Genomic DNA, 16,582 nt, shown 5'->3' with positions numbered 1-16,582 from the left:
AACGAATCATATTACATTCTGTCGATAAGTGATTCTTATGTAAAATTGGACGGGGAATATGGTGAGGTCAAATTTAAAAAATAAACAGGGCTGTTTTGAGATACGGCCATTTAATGTTTTCAATTGCGCAATACAGGTAGACACATTATTTTAATCCAAATTTTGATCACGGAAATGGATTCTACGTCCAATTTCCTTCAAAATTGAGTCTAAGACCGACTCTCTAAGATTTGTGGTTCCTGAGTTATCGTCGTTTGAAGATAGGGGTTTCGCTCAAAAATCGCCAAAAACTCGATTTTTGGGAGGGTACAAAAATGGAGAGGGTGGTCCGACTTGGATGAAATTGGGGATTTTTGCATGTTTTGATAGTCTCATCAGCTCTCAAAATTTGCATTTTTTCTTGCACACTTCAGGTGGAATGACCCATGTGGTACTCGCGTATCGAAGTTGATCATTTCAACTTTAAAATAACGTTTTGATTTAGGATAACCATTTCAGTAACCATCCTCAAATAGTTTTTCAAAGTCATTCAGAAAAAAAATCACCATTGCCAACTTTTTAAAAACCTTAATAAAAATGGTAACTATTTGACAAATAATCATCCAAGTTCGCCATTTGAACCATTTGAACTTTAAAATTACCTTATGATTTAGGGTAACCATTTGAAAAAACATCGGCAAATAGTTTTTTAAAGTTATCAACAAATTGTTGACCATTACAAACATTAAAATAACTCTATTAGGGACCATCCATAAACCACGTGGACACTTTTTTGGGAATCTTTTACCCCCCCCCCCCCCCTTCGTGGACAATTGTCCATACAAAAAAAACTTTTTTGTATGGATCGTGGACAATCGCCATACCCCCCCCCCCCAAAGTGTCCACGTGGTTTATGGATGGTCCCTTACTTATGGTGACCATTTGACAAATAGTCATCAAGGTCCGCCAAATAACATTATTACAAATGGTGACCTTATCTCATAAGGTTTTTTTAAGTTCCTCACCAGAATCGATATAGTTTTCGTTTATCCGGGAACCATTTGAAAACTATTTCTCAAATACCCACATAGAAAAATGGGCGGAAAACGGCCAAAAAGCGGGGACGTTTTGCCTGAAAGCGGGCCCGATTTTCAGCACGCTTTTTCCCCTCGTTGTGGCCCATTGCGTGCCAGAATGCAACATTTAGGCGGGCGTTACGCATTTTGGCCGCTGTGTTACGCCCGTCTGTGGCACGCTTTTGGGCCCGTTTTTACCACGATAACGGGCCTATAAACGTGGGACCGACGTGCCGGAAACCGGGGGGTTTCTCCTTCCTGTTTACTTCGGATTTCATGTTAGGGCGATTAAATAGAATAGGGTGACAAATAAACACGACAGATTTTTATTTTAAAAAATATTGAATTAACAACAAAACATAAACTAATTACCTAACCTAAAATAAGGTAAGTTGATTAAGATTTAATCAAATTTAATTAAGTTTCGTAAAATTTCGCTTCATTTATTTCAATTTAGTTAACTTTTGCTAAATTAGGTTTTATCAAGTTAAAATTAGGTAAATTAAGTTAAATTGAGTTATATATAGTTAAATTTAGTTAAACTTAGTTAAATTTAGTAAAATTTATTTAATTTTAGTTAGATTTAGTAGAATTTATTTAAATTTAGTAAAATTCAGTAAAATTTAACTAAATTTAGTTGAATTTAGTAAAATTTCGCTTAAATTATTTCAATTTAGTTAACTTTAGCTAAATTAAATCATATTAAGTTAAAATTAGTTAAATTGAGTTAAACTGACTTAAATTGAGTTATATTTAGTTGAATTAAATTTAGTCAAATTTAGTTAAATTTAGTAAGATTTAATTAGTTACATTAAATGTTTTTTTTTTTGATGAAATTTTCGTCAAAATAAGTCAAATTTAGTTAGATTAAGTAGAATTAAATTAAGTTTCGTAAAATTTTGCTTTATTTATATCAATTTAGTTAAACTAAGTGAAATTGAGTTATAATTAGTTAAATTTAGTTATATTTAGTTAAACTTAGTAGAAATTAAGCATAAGCATAAGCATAGGTGCCCACCCGCAGTTGCTACTCCGTTATTGACCAGGACCTCCAGAAGTTACATCCACGAGCCGTGGAAGATGAGTGGGTGCTATCTTTCCTCGCTTCGCAACTTCTCAAAGGCCCCTATCATGCTGATCAATACCGGCGCCGGCCACGACCAGTGGTAGGGTCACGGGGAAGTGGATGAGAATGTTAGTCCGATACTTGAGTGATAGAGACCGCCCAATCGACTGCTTCTCCGACAAAGTATCACATGAGTTTTGAGGGGGTTAGTAGATGGGTATGAGGTCAGGATTCCACGAGTGGCGTGATAGTGACCGATGAGCATTTTGTTTATCGGTTTGAAATTTTTTAAATCTTAGCAGACGGCTGCGGAAAGATAGTTAATTGATTATTTTCAAATATGTTTATTTTATCGTACGCGTGCAAGCCGACCAGTTGTTAGTGCTATGGGTAGGACTTATCAGTATATTTTTACTGTTTTTACCATTTAGATCAACTCGAGCAAAAATTTCAAAAAATAGTAAATAAATGACGCTTTACTTTTCATAAAATCGATAGTTTGATGAGTTTAATACTAAAACTGAATGTTGGAATAAATTTTTACGATCATTTACACGAAAATTATCGCGAGAAACACAGGACTGCGCCGTCCCCAGAAGCACTGCATTTGAAGGCATTATCGATTATTATGACCAATCACCCCATGCACACAAACAGCGACACAAAAGAGACGAAAATTATCGCGAGAAAACAAAACTGCGCGTCCCCAGAAGCACTGCACTTATGAAGGCATTATTCGATTATTATGACCAATCACCCCATGCACACGAACAGCGACACAAAAGAGACAAAAATTATCGGAGAAAACAGGACTGCGCCGTCCCCAGAAGCACTTCCCTTATGAAGGCATTTATTTAATTTTTATGACCAATCACCCCATGCACTAAACAGCGATACCAAAAGGAACAAAAAATTATCACGCGAAAACAGGACTGCGCTCCTCAGAAGCACTTCACTTATGAAGGCATTATTTAATTATTATGACCAATCACCCCATGCACACGAACAGCGACACAAAAGAGACAAAAATTATCACGAGAAAACAGGACTGCGCGTCCCCAGAAGCACTTCACTTATCTTTAGTTAAACTTAGTAGAAATTAATTAAATACTGTTGAGTTTACATAGATTTAATTAAATTTAGGTTGATTTCATTTAATTAGTTGAATTTAGTTACATTTAGACAAAATTAGTAAAAATTAGTTGCATTAAGTAAAATTTGATTTAGTTTCGTAAAATTTCGCTTAATTTATTTTAAGTTAGTTAACTTTGGTTAAATTAAGTTATATTTAGTTAAAATTAGATAAATTAAGTTAAATTGACTTAAAATTTGAGTTATATTTAAGTAAATTTAGTTAGAAAAAGTTAAATTGACTTAAATTTAGTCAAATTTAGTTAAATTTAGTTAGATTTAATTAAATTTAGATGAATTTAGTTACATTAGGTCAAAATAAGTAAAATTTAGTTAGATTAAGTAAAATTTAATTATATTTCGTTAAAATTCGCTTAATTTATTTCAATTTTCCTCAATTTAGTTATATTTACAGCAATTCCCCACGAAAACAGCATGATTCGAAAAAAAAGTTCTCCGATCGGGCTCAAATTTTTTCTGGGGGATCCTTGGCCGAAATAATTAGACCCGTATTTTTTTGTTTGGCCATTAGGGTGACCTACGCCGTGTTAAGGTGGTCCGAAAAATGGCAATTTTCGTCGATTTTCGCAAAAACCACTTTTTTCAAAAAATCATATCTCCGCGCCATTTCATCCGATTTTAGCTGTCCTAGACGCAAAAGAAAGGTGATTAGTTTGAAGTTTCGAAAATCCAGCTTAACATTTGAAAAGGTCATATGAAAACTTAAAATGCTGTTTTGAAGGTCTCGGGACCAAAGAGCCTATGTCTGAAAATATTTTTATCGGATTCCTCGGAAAATTTCACATAACATATCAAAAAATGGTGAAGTTATGTTTTCGATACTCTGAGATACGATTTTTTGAAAATAAAAACTGTGTTTTTCGACGCGCCACGCGCAAAAATTGGAAAATGACAAAAACGGGGAAAAATCGACTTTTTTCACTAAAACTGCAATAACTTTAAAATTTCAACGATGACCTATAGATGTTATGGTACCAAAAGTTGCGTCTTTTAGTTACGAAAATGTTGGTACCCTAACATGTATAGGTCATCGCTGAAATTTTAAAATTATCGCAGTTTTAGTGAAAAATGTCGATTTTTTCTCGTTTTCGTCATTTTTCAATTTTTGCGCGTGGCGCGTCGAAAAACCCAGTTTTTATTTTCATAAAATCGTATCTCAGAGTATCGAAAACATAACTTCACCATTTTTTGATATGTTATGTGAAATTTTCCGAGGAATCCGATAAACATATTTTCAGACATAGGCTCTTTGGTCCCGAGACCTTCAAAACAGCATTTTAAGTTTTCATATGACCTTTTCAAATGTTAAGCTAGATTTTCGAAACTTCTTACTATTTTTCCCAAATAGCCAAACTAATCACCTTTCTTTTGCGTCTAGGACAGCTAAAATCGGATGAAATGGCGCGGAGGTATGATTTTTTGAAAAAAGTGGTTTTTGCGAAAATCGATGAAAATTGCCATTTTTCGGACCACCCTAACACGGCGTAGGTCACCCTAATGGCCAAACAAAAAAATACGGGTCTAATTATTTCGGCCAAGGACCCCCGAAAAATTTTGAGCCCGATCGGAGAACTTTTTTTTCGAATCATGCTGTTTTCGTGGAGAATTGCTGTTTAGTTAAATTTAGTAAAATTTAGGTAGATTTAGTTATAGTTAGTTAAATTTAGTTATATTTAGTTAAATTTATTTAAATTAAGTTAAATTCAATTGAATTTAGTAAGATTTAATTAAATTTACTTGAATTCAGTAACATTTAGTTAAAATAAGAAAAATTTAGTTAGATTGAGTTAAATTTAATTAAGTTTCGTTAAACTTCGCATAATTTATTTCAATTCAACTTACTTTCGCTAAATTAAATCATATTAAGTTAAAATTAGTTAAATTCAGTTATATTTAGATACATATAGTTAAATTTACTTATATTTAGTTAAACTAAGTTAAATTTTGGTCAATTTATTTGAATAAAGTGAAATTTTATTAATATAGTTATATTAAGTTGAATTTATTTAACTTTTGTTAAATTTAGTAGAATGTCATAAAATTTAGTTAACAAAATTAAGTTGAGTTTAGTTTAGCTTAATTTATTTCAATTTATCTCAATTCAGTTATATTTAGTTAAATTTAGTAAACTTTAGGTAAATTGAGTTATAGTTAGTTAAATTTATTTAAATTTAGTTAAATTCAATTGAATTTAGTAAGATTTAATTAAATTTACTTGAATTTAGTAACATTTAGTTAAAATAAGTAAAATTTAGTTAGATTGAGTAAAATTTAATTAAGTTTCGTAAAACTTCGCATAATTTATTTCAATTTTACTAACTTTCGCTAAATTAAGTCATATTAAGTTAAAATAAGTTAAATTAAGTTAAATTAAGTTTAAATGAGTTATATTTAGATACATTTAGTTGAATTTACTTATATTTAGTTAAACTAAGTTTAATTTTGGTCAATTAATTTGAATTCAGTGAAATTTAATTTATATAGTTAAATTAAGTAGAATTTATTTTAATTTAGTTAAATTTAGTAGAATGTCATAAAATTTGGTTGGCTTAATTTATTTCAATTTACCTCAATTTAGTTATATTTAGTTAAATTTAGTAAAATTTAAGTAAATTGAGTTAAAGTTAGTAAAATTTAGTTATATTTAGATAAATTTATTTTAATTTAGTTACATTCAATTGAATTTAGTAAGATTTAATTAAATTTACTTGAATTTAGTAAAACTTAGTTAAAATAAGTAAAAATTAGTTAGATTGCGTAAAATTTAATAAGGTTTCGTAAAACTTCGCAAAATTTATTTCAATTTAACTAACTTTCGCTAAATTAAGTCATATTTAGTTAAAATTAGTAAAATTAAGTTAAATTGAGTTATATTTAGATACATTTAGTTAAATTTACTTATATTTAGCTAAACTTAGTTAAATTTTGTTAAATTTATTTGAATTCAGTGAAATTTAATTAATATAGTTAAATTAAGTTGAGTTTATTTACATTTAACGGTGCACATCAACCAGAGCTTTTGCACCCAGATTTTTGTAACAGACATTTTAGTATCTTGAAAACTACGGGTACTATCGAAATATTTTTTTATTCATCCCCTAAAGTACGGTCCACAAAGTAATTTACAACAAAGTTTGATTAATTTTACATTCCCAATATTGCAGGATTGGGTCCGTAAGTTTGACTATTTTGGTATAAGAAGACAACAACTTCCTTCGTTGCTGTGCACCCTTAAATAAATTTAGTAGAATGTCATAAAATTTAGTTAACAAAATTCAGTTGAATTTAGTTAACTTGATCAACATTAATTTTAATTTAGTTATTTTTTATGCATTGAGTCAAATTTAGTTGTAATAAGCTAAAGTAAGCTAAATTAAGTTTATTAAGTTAAATTTAATGTAATTTTAATAAAATTTAGTTAAATTATTTAAATTTAATAAAATTTAGTTAAATATAGAAAACGAGGTTAAATTTTGTTGAATTAAGTTCAATTTAGTTGAATTAAGTTCTATTTAGATAAATTCAGTTAAACTTCAATACAATTGAATTTAGATAAATTAAGACGAATTAAGTTCAATTTAGATAAATTCAAGTAAATTTAGTTAAATTAAGTAAATTAAGTTGAAATTAGTTAAATTTTGTTAAGTTTATTAAAACTTAGTTCAATTTAGTTAAATTGTGTAAATTTAGTTTAATTATGTAAATTCAGCTTAATTATGTAAATTTAATTAAATTTATTTGAATTATGTAAATTTAGTTAAATTAAGCTAAATTAAGTAAAATTCATTCAAACTTAATAAAATTCAGTCAAATTTTGCTGAGTTAAGTTCAATTTTGTTGTATTAAGTTAAATTTGGTTACATTTTGTTAAATGTATTTTAATTTAGTAACATCCACTTTAATATAAATAATTTAAGTTTAATTTAGAGATTGACGAACTGTGAACACTGACCGGACGCAGTCTTGCTGGAAAAGTGTAACAATCGTCGAAGGAGTTGCGAGTCCATTCGGGAAAGATGGAGTTTCAATATAATTCCGTCATTTTAGTGCATTTTAGAAGTGATTTTATTTTGGTTCCTGGTACGACTTTGCTGGAATCGAAAGCAGTTAGCATAGCATTACGCATGTATTGGTGTGCGCCAGGGCAGGAAGGAGCTTTTGAGCCCACTATTGTTGTGTGCGTGCAGACAGTGCAGAGCACAAATTTTAGGGTGGCACAAGAATTGAATTTGGAAGAATTAAAGGCAAAAATAAGTGTTGGGATAAGTCGGCTGAAAACGAGTGAATAATGTGTGGAATTTTCATCAAAGGATGTATATGGAGGGTGTCTGGTGTATAATATCGGAGAGCGAGCGGATGGTTCTCAATCAGGCCCGTGATACTGACGTAGCTTGCTGAAGCCGCCACCAAATGTTTGGTGGCGCTGTTTCGGGAATAACATTTCAGAGGGTCACACATCAAAATTTAATTAGTCTTATTTATTTTTTTGGAAAATAATCCTGTAGCTGCTCATATTGATTCTTTTCATTAAAATAAACCATAAATGCCGCCAACAACAATATATGTGGTCTTAGGCAAAGCTTCCCAGCAGGTGTCTTTTTCAAATCCTCTGAAATGTCTTCCGCAAATTCTTATTTGGCCAATGAACTTACAGATCATCATGATGTTAATTTAAATCTACAATTTGAGGCGGTTGAGCTCAACCATGTTGTTGGGAAACCTTAAGAGCGAGTCCACGAACAGGGCATAGCCCATTGTTAGGGACGTTGTTTGGCTCACGTTGTGGGGCTTTACAAAAAAGCATGTTTTTGAGTCAAACAAACCAACTTCTATGGTACCCCGTGGTTTGAATGTGTTGGTAAATTTTTGACAAGAAAACCAGAACATAAAAGTTCAAATTTATAAACTAATTTTGTTGTTTTGTGTCTATTCCTACTGGAAAAAATTAAAAAATATTCAAATATTGTGCAAAAACATTGCTAAAATCACTTCTCAATTCACCCCATGTGTCTCAATTTGCCCCAGATAATGGTACACATTTAATTTCATTTGAACTAACGAAACAAAAATAAAGAAAAAAATATATTTTCGTTCTTTCGATTTTGCGCCCTTTTCGTCATGTTACTCCCCATAATTTTGACACTAGACACCAAAACTTTGGTACTTTTTAGGCTTCAGTGACATTGTATGCAGATGACAGCCGAAGCATCCCCGTGTTCTCAATAGGCTGCTGCTGCGACGAGTTGGTGTTGAGGTTTGTTGTGCAGCGCAGCAGACGCCGGTTGTGTGTTGGTGTGGTGACGAGCGTTTTGAAGCACATCACCTGTCGAACGTGTTAGGGTGTGCGTGCTGAGAAGAGCTTTTTGGGAGAGCGAGGCTTCAAAAGCTTCCGTTGCACACAGCTGGCCGATGTGCTTGGCGAGTGGGGAGGGGGGGGGGGATTGTGGGTTGAGTGTGGTGGCGAGCGGTGGAAGTCGTAGCTGCTCTCAACTGCTGTGCTTGTGTTACTTGATGTTGGTGCACATCTTCGTGTGTACCCGTCGGCCTTTCCACACACGGACGGGGCTGAGGCTGTATGTTCGTGTACATCCATCGTTCTGGCGGTTTTCGGCTCTGTACGTGTACACAGAGAGCCTGCTCTCAATATAGCTTGCTTTTGCTGTGGTTAGGCTTTGCGATGGAAAACATCGGACTAATGTGACATAAGTATTTTAAGGTAGGCTCGTTCGTTTTTCACCATGTTTGTGTACGTAGCATAAGGTAAGTCTATTTTATCCTTCGAGGATAGAGTTTTAAATTTGTGTTATACATTTTTGCTTACCAGTTTTTAGTTTGATAACTTTAGTTTTTACTTAAATTACTAACACCACTAACACCAAACGTTGGTGTATTAGGCGGAAAAGCATACCTTGGTGATTTAAAGTGTCTTATAACTAGTTGAGTGATGCGAGTGCATGATAATTTGTGAAGAGTCATTTATGAGTTTCCACAATCAGTGAATCATTTGGCTCATGTATGGATGGAAGCATGAATGGATTTAATTTTATTCATTTTTTATTGACCAAATTATTGTAATGTATCTATTTTAACTTATTTATTTATTTCAATCTATCTATTTATTTCAATTTATCTTTGTATGTATCTTATATTTTACATATTTTTCCCCACTTTCCCTCTTCTTTTTTTTCTTTCCTTCTTTCAAGTCGCGTAAATAATAATATACCGGTCGTTAAACGAGAATGTCTAACTCGAGTTCATGCGTCGTTTTTACGGATTCGTTCTCTCTTACTCTTACTTTTTCCGATAATTATAAATATAACTTGAAAGATAAAACAAGCTATAACGAGTTCGGCATTACAAATGTACCATTCGTGTCACTTTATTAATAACTGCTAGAAACGAAATTTTCAGTTACTATTATTCGCAATTTTGTCGGTCTCGTAAACCACTATTTTCGGAACATTTCGTCAAAAATTCAGCAACACTATAAAGTTTTGATATAATTTAATCGGAAACCACAGAAAATACAATTGAATATATTGCTTAAATAGTAAAAAGAGGAAAAAAGCCCTTCTCACAGCGTCGTTGCTCGGAAGGCATGCCGACGGGGGAATGAATGATAATTTGGCGCCGCGTTCAAATTAAAACTATTTTTAAATCATTGATTGTATGTCTTACAGCAGCCGGCTGCCTAAGACCTATAAATTTGCATCTGATAAACAAATTGCTTATGGTCGCATCACCTACCACAGTGAATCCTGACCTCATACCCATCTTACTAACCCCTCAAAACTCATGTGATACTTTGTCGGAGACGCAGTCGATTTGGCGGTCCCATCACTCAAGTATCGGACTAACATTCCCATCCACTTCCCCGTGTCTTACCACTGGTCGTGGCCGGCGTCGGTATTGATCAGCACGATAGGGACCTTTGAAAATTGCGAAGGGGTGATGATTGGTTCCTACTTTTCATCTGTGGTCCACGGAGCAATGATTGGGGGTCCTGGTCAATAACGAAGTAGCAGCTACGGGTAAACACCAATGCTATGCTATGCTAATAATTTAAGTTTAATTTAGATAAATTAAGTCGAATCGAAAAATTAGTTAAATTTAGCAAAATTTTATTTAAATTTGAATTTATTTAAATTTTATCGAATTTATTTAAATTTAGTTCAATGTAGTTAACTGAATTTAGTTAAATCTAGGTAATTAAGTTAAATTTATTTAAAAAAAATTATGTTGAATTTAGCTAAATAGTTTATCATTTATAATAATTTAGTTATTTTTTATGAATTGAGTCAAATTAAGTTTAATTATGTTAAAGTAAGCTAAATTAAGTTAAATTATGTAAATTTAGTTAAATTATGTAAATTTAATAAAATTTAGTTAAATATAGTAAAATTTAGTCGAATTAAGTTCTGTCTAGATAAATTTAGTAAAACTAAATTAAATTTAGTAAAAATTCGTTTAATTTTGCTGAAAAAATAAAGTTAAATTTAGATAAATTAGACAAATTAAGTTCAGTATCGATATATTTAAAAAATATTTTTAAATTAAGTAAATTGAGTTGAAATTAGTTAAATTTTGTTTAGTTTATTTAAAAAAAATTAAATTTATTTAAATTGTGTCGATTTAGTTGAATTTTGTTAAATTCAGTTAAATTATTTATATTTAATTAAATTTACCTAAATTATGTGAATTAAATTATTTTTTTTTAATTAAGTAAATTCATTTAAATTTAGTAAAATACAGTTAAATTTTGCTGAGTTAAGTTCAATTTTGTTGTATAAAGTTAAATTTAGTTGAATTAAGTTCAATTTCGATAAATTTAATTAATTTATGTAATTTAGTTGAGTTTATTTAAATTTAGTTCAATTTAGTTTAATTCAGTTGATTTAAGTACAAATGAGATAAATTTAGTTAAATTTGGTTAAATTTAGTTAAATTAAGTTTAATAAAAATTAGTAAAATTTTGTTGAATGAAGTTAAATACAGTTGAATTTAGTTAAATTTAGATGAATTAAGTTCAATTTAGATAAATTTAGTTAAATTAAGTTAAATAAAAAAACAGTTAAATTTTGTTGAATTAAGTTCAATTTAGTTAAATTAAGGAAAAATTAAAATTGAATTAAGTTTCATTTTATAACATTTAGCTAAATTTTGTAAAATTCAGTTAAATTCAGTTGAATTAAGTTCAATTTAGTGCAATTTAGCTAAATTTAGTTAAATTATGTAAATTTAGTTAAATCAAGTTAAATTAAATAAAATTCAATTGAATTTTGTTGAATTAAGTTCAATAAAGTTGAATTTAGTCAAATTTAGATGAATGCAATTTATTAGATATATTTAAAAAAAAGTTGAATGAAGTTCAATTTAGTTAAATTAAGAAAAATTCAGATTAATTTTGTTGAATTAAGTTTAATTTTGCTAAATTCAGTTAAATTTTTAAAAATTCAGTGAAATTTAGTTGAATAAAGTTAAATTTAGTCAAATTTAAATGGATTAAGTTCAATTTTGAAAATTTAGCTAAATTTAATAAAATTCAGTAAAATTTTGTTGACTTAAGTTCAATTTAGTTAAATTAGTTAAATTAAGCTCATTTTAGATAAATTTCGTGAAATTAAGTTAAATTTCATAAAATTCAGTAAAATGTTGTTGAGTTAAGATCAATTTAATTAAATTTAGTTAAATTAGGTATATTATTAAAAATTTAGTAAGTATTCGTGTATTTTTTTTTTGAGTTTTTTAAATCTCGTATTTTTGTATTCTGAGTTTTTGTATTTCTATTCTTTTGTATTTTTGTTTGTTAGTATTTTGTGTATTCGTATTCGTTTTTTTATGTTTTTTTTTGCTTTTTTTAAATTTTATGTGTTTTGTATTGTAGTTGTGTATTTTTATCTTTTCTTTTGTGGTTTTAGATTTGATGTATTTTTAGGTTTTGTTTTATCTTTGTACTTTTGTGTGTTTTTATATATTTGTTTTTTTTTTCGTAATTGTGTATTTTTACGCTACCGTCATCAGGGGTGACATTGGGTCTGGGGGGTGAGATTGGGTCATACAAATTTCAGCATTTTTGAATGACCCAATCTCACCCCCAGACCCAATGTCACCCCTGATGACGGTATTTTTTGTATTCATAAATTTGTGTTTTTTCCCTTCTTTTTTGTGTCCCGAACGACGACGTCGCTCGCATACCATGGCAGCAGGTCCTTCGAGCGGGAAAATAGAACGTTCGCGGCAGGACGTTTTCGTTTTAAACTCGCCACGGCGAGGATGCCCCCAGGGAGGAGAGCCCGAGCGTCACGTCGGGCAGCTTGGTACGGTCTGGGACGTTGGATTGAGGGGACGCTGCTGCATGACACACTCGTAGAGGAGATTCACTTTGTTGGGCTGGACTTGTGGTAGCGGACGCGGTATTGAGGGCGAAATGATGAGGGGTTTCACGTTTGCGGGTTCCTCGGTGCGGTCATTGTCGTCGGTAGACGGGTGACAGCGGGTTGCGGTTGACGTTTTGCTGAAATAAGTGAAAAGTCAGTAATTTAGGGTTTAACTTATGTAAATCTGTAACTCACAATCGCCTCAGCTGCTGCTTCTCCGGTCCTCCCCCATATCTGCTGCACCCCAATCCAGTTCATACTGGTGCCGAAAATGGCAAACGTCAGCGACGTCTTTTTCAACCGGCGTAACCCGCTTCCCGCGGGACGGATTCAACTCCCCAGCCGTGGCTTTTTCTTAATTGATTTTCTTGCCGGCCTGTCCCCCTTCAGTGTCCGATTCCTGCTCCATTCCGACAACACGGGCAACGAGTACTGCTGCAGCTTGTCCGCGTCCAGTTGTATGAGGTGGGCGAGACGGTTCCCTGGCGGACGTTCTTGGAAATCAGGTGGAAGTCGTTGCTGTGGGAGAGACGCGGGGAAAGTGAGGTTAGGTGGCGGTCCATTTGTGATTTAGTGGGGATCTTACCGTTCGAGAAGTGTGATCACGTCATCTACGATGGTTCCGGGCACGGGATTCCCGGAAAATCAAACTGGTTGACTGATTGCTTCTTCGCGGTGGTAACCGCTGGAAGTTCGATCGGATCACTGCGGGTCTTCGGCGCCGGACTTGTTACACAAACCGCACGGGCGCGGGTTCTTTTATCGTTGAGTGGACGACTTCTGACTTCGGAACGCGTCCCGGAACGTTCGCGAGCTTTCTGGTGATGAATGACTCAACACGTGTAAATGCAATTTTTTGACAGTTGCTGGTCGCGTTACGAAAGGGGATTGTGTGGCGTGAGAGCGGCAAAGAGCAAATATGTTGGTGTGTGTGCAAAACAAATATACATTTTTTTAAGGATTGTGTCCAGACTAAAGCGTCTTAACTGGCCCTGGCGATGCCCGATAATCGCCCGCAGCCCCCCTAAAGTTAGAGTGGGTAGTGGAACTGGGAGAAAATTATAGAACTAACCTTAAATAACCATATGAAAACTATTTCTAAAATAGTAGCGCTCGGTAAAAATAGCAAGAAAACCCCTAAAAAACCATTTACAAACCATTTGTAAAACAGTAGCAGCAAGGTTAAAAATTGCAAGAAAAACCTTAAAATACCATTTAAAAACCATTTCTGAAACAGTAAAAACCGGAGGAAAAAGGTCGGGTTTGTGAGGGAAAATAATAAGTTGAGTTTTTGCAGCATTTGAAGTAATTTTCCATTCTTTCAAATAAGAATTGAAAATATCCAAGCTTTTTTGTAATCAATGCTGGCATGGTTGATGTTGGTCCGGTATGATTATGTGGTGTTCAGCATAAAACATGATCGGTGGATGTGCTGATTGTGTTTTGTGCTAGGGTAATCAATCAATGATCGGCCTTCGATTTTTTAAATTGCCCAATATCTAGTGCATGTGTTCTCTATGTGTGTACGGTTAGCTGGGAGATCACAAACTCGCGAGAGTAAACGCGCAATCGGCATCGATCGGCTGCTAGGAAGCCGCGATCGATGATGATGATGATTCTTCTTGGCTTCTTGTTTGCGTTGTAAGTGTTGTGGTTTAATAATCTTCTAGAAGTCAAAGGATCAAATTTTACCCTGATTGGGATGGCTTAGGGCATCCTTCTTATTATTCGCAGACTCCTATTGTTGCGAAGGTAAACTGCAGCAGGCAGGTTACAAAGTTTTACTTAAAAAAGTAAATTTTAATCAATTTGTTATATAAACTTACTAGAAAAAGTTATCAGAAGTTAAAAACTGTCACAAACTAGCTTAAAGTACTTGTATTCGACACAGCATCGATATTAACATAAAGAACTGACTCAAATGGATCTGCTTTCGTAGTTTTTTTAGGGCTACAGACAATTATTTGACCTATTTTTTTTACTTTTTTAGTAAACAATTTTTGTATTTTTTAAGAAAAGGTTTTTTTTACTATTTCAATGACAGGATCTTGAAGAGGGCTGCCGCGTCGATTGACGTATAAAAAATGGTACTTTAGTCGATTTTTATGTACCTTTTCATAACAAAAAAAACCGTACAGGGGGATGCAGACAAATATTTGACACACTGCTTTTAGTTGCTTGTAATGTTTAAACTTTCATGCAACAGTAAATTGTTGCGTTGCAGACCACATGCAGGAAGAGAATCTAAATGGGAATCGTCACGTAACGCACAAAACTTTTCATTTTTCTAGATGGACACCCCATCAGAAATAGATTCCTAAGGCAAATTTTCTGTCAAATGGCTTTTTTGTGTGCTCTGTTGCTCACGAGACAACTATCTGGAGCATCGAAATTTCTTCATTTTTTTGCGAATTTCTGCAACTGTTTTCGTGGCCTCTTCTTAGGAACAAATCATGCAAACATCGGAACTGTTCTTTAAACAAATACTTTTAGACAAGCTCTTAGACAAATCACTAGACAAGTATTTTTTTCTTGCGATGGGATGCCAACCAAAACTGGATGGTAAATGTTGAGATATAACCGTTGAGTGTTCAAAAAAATAACTAACAAAAAGAAATCATAAAACCATGCCACCGGTAACCAGTTCCAGATTGGCCAGGATGGGTCAGCGAACAACGGCTTGACCGTAAATAGACATATCTTTCAAATTCATGAAGTTTGATATGTCGGATGATAGGGTTTCTCTCATATTCCGGAAGTGGTCCCAAGGGGCCACCAGTAACCGGTTCCAAATTGACCAGGATGGGTCAGCGAACATTGGCATGACCGTAGATTGACATATCTTTCAATTTCATGAAGTTTTATATGTCGGATGATAGGGTTTCTCTCATATTCCGGGAGTGTCCCCAAAGGGGCTACCGGTAACCGGTTCCAGAATGACCATGATGGGTCAGCGAACAACGGCATGACCGTAGATTGACATATCTTTCAATTTCATTAAGTTTGATATGTCGGATGATAGGGTTTCTCTCATATTCTGGAAGTGTCCCCAAGGGGACACCGGTAACCGGTTCCAAATTGGCCAGGATGGGTCAGCGAACAATGGCATGACCGTAGATTGACATATCTTTCAATTTCATGAAGTTTGATATGTCGGATGATAGGGTTTCTCTCATATTCCGGAAGTGTCCCCAAGGGGCCACAGGTAACCGGTTCCAGATTGGCCAGGATGGCTCAGCGATTAACGGCATTACCAAAGATGGACACATCTTTCAATTTCATGAAGTTTGATATGCGACATGATGGGTTTTCAACAAAAAAATCAAATTGGCCGTTCATCGGGTACCCGGGAACCGGTTCCAGGTTACCCGGAAGTGGCCACTAACACTCCAGAGTGGTTCTGGCAATCGTGTATTGTGTTTTTAGTAAGTTTTATGGATCAATTTCAACTATCAAGAGAGTATTGGTATCACATATACGTGAAAAACAGTAAAATATGAACTTTTCGGATGTTCCGGATTTACAGAACCGGTAGGTCACCTGGCCCTGATATTAATATTTGTGGTCAAAGTACAGGTATATACCTGTCGAATGCAACCCGGAGCATCCTGATTGGTTTAAATTTGCCGGAGATACAGGTCGTCAAAGTTGGGGTCTCAAAAAGGCCTTTTTTCGGTTGTAGCCGATTCCCGGTGGCCACAGTGACCAAATCCGGTTTTCCGGGTCGGTTTCGGAAAGGGGACGTTCTAGCTTTCATTTGTGACCAAAAGAACCGGAATCGGTCAAAAACTGGATTTTTGACGATTTTTTAAAGTTTTGGGTCGAAAAAGGACCCCAGTACCTTATGTGTGATTTTTTTTTAATACCAAGGGAAGGTTAAATAAATCATTTATAATAAATATCTAGGTAACAATAGAAAGGTTATACTAACC

The 16,582-nt window shown here is 33.4% G+C and overlaps 1 long non-coding RNA gene across 1 annotated transcript; it reads right to left on the bottom strand.

Annotated features, from left to right (window-relative positions):
* Positions 1-12,030: 12,030 nt before the first annotated feature.
* LOC120429523 (uncharacterized) lies at positions 12,031-16,499 on the bottom strand. Its single transcript, XR_005607424.2, has 3 exons — positions 13,237-16,499; positions 12,846-13,169; positions 12,031-12,787 (listed from the first exon to the last, which is right to left on the bottom strand). It is a non-coding gene; the product is annotated as an uncharacterized LOC120429523 (long non-coding RNA).
* Between the last annotated feature and the right edge of the window lie 83 nt (positions 16,500-16,582).

This window comes from Culex pipiens, chromosome 1, assembly GCF_016801865.2.
Source record: "Culex pipiens pallens isolate TS chromosome 1, TS_CPP_V2, whole genome shotgun sequence".
NCBI classification, from domain to species: Eukaryota; Metazoa; Arthropoda; class Insecta; order Diptera; family Culicidae; genus Culex; species Culex pipiens.
The sequence above is the reverse complement of the archived record's forward strand: the minus strand, read 5'-3'. Positions and strand labels throughout refer to the sequence as shown.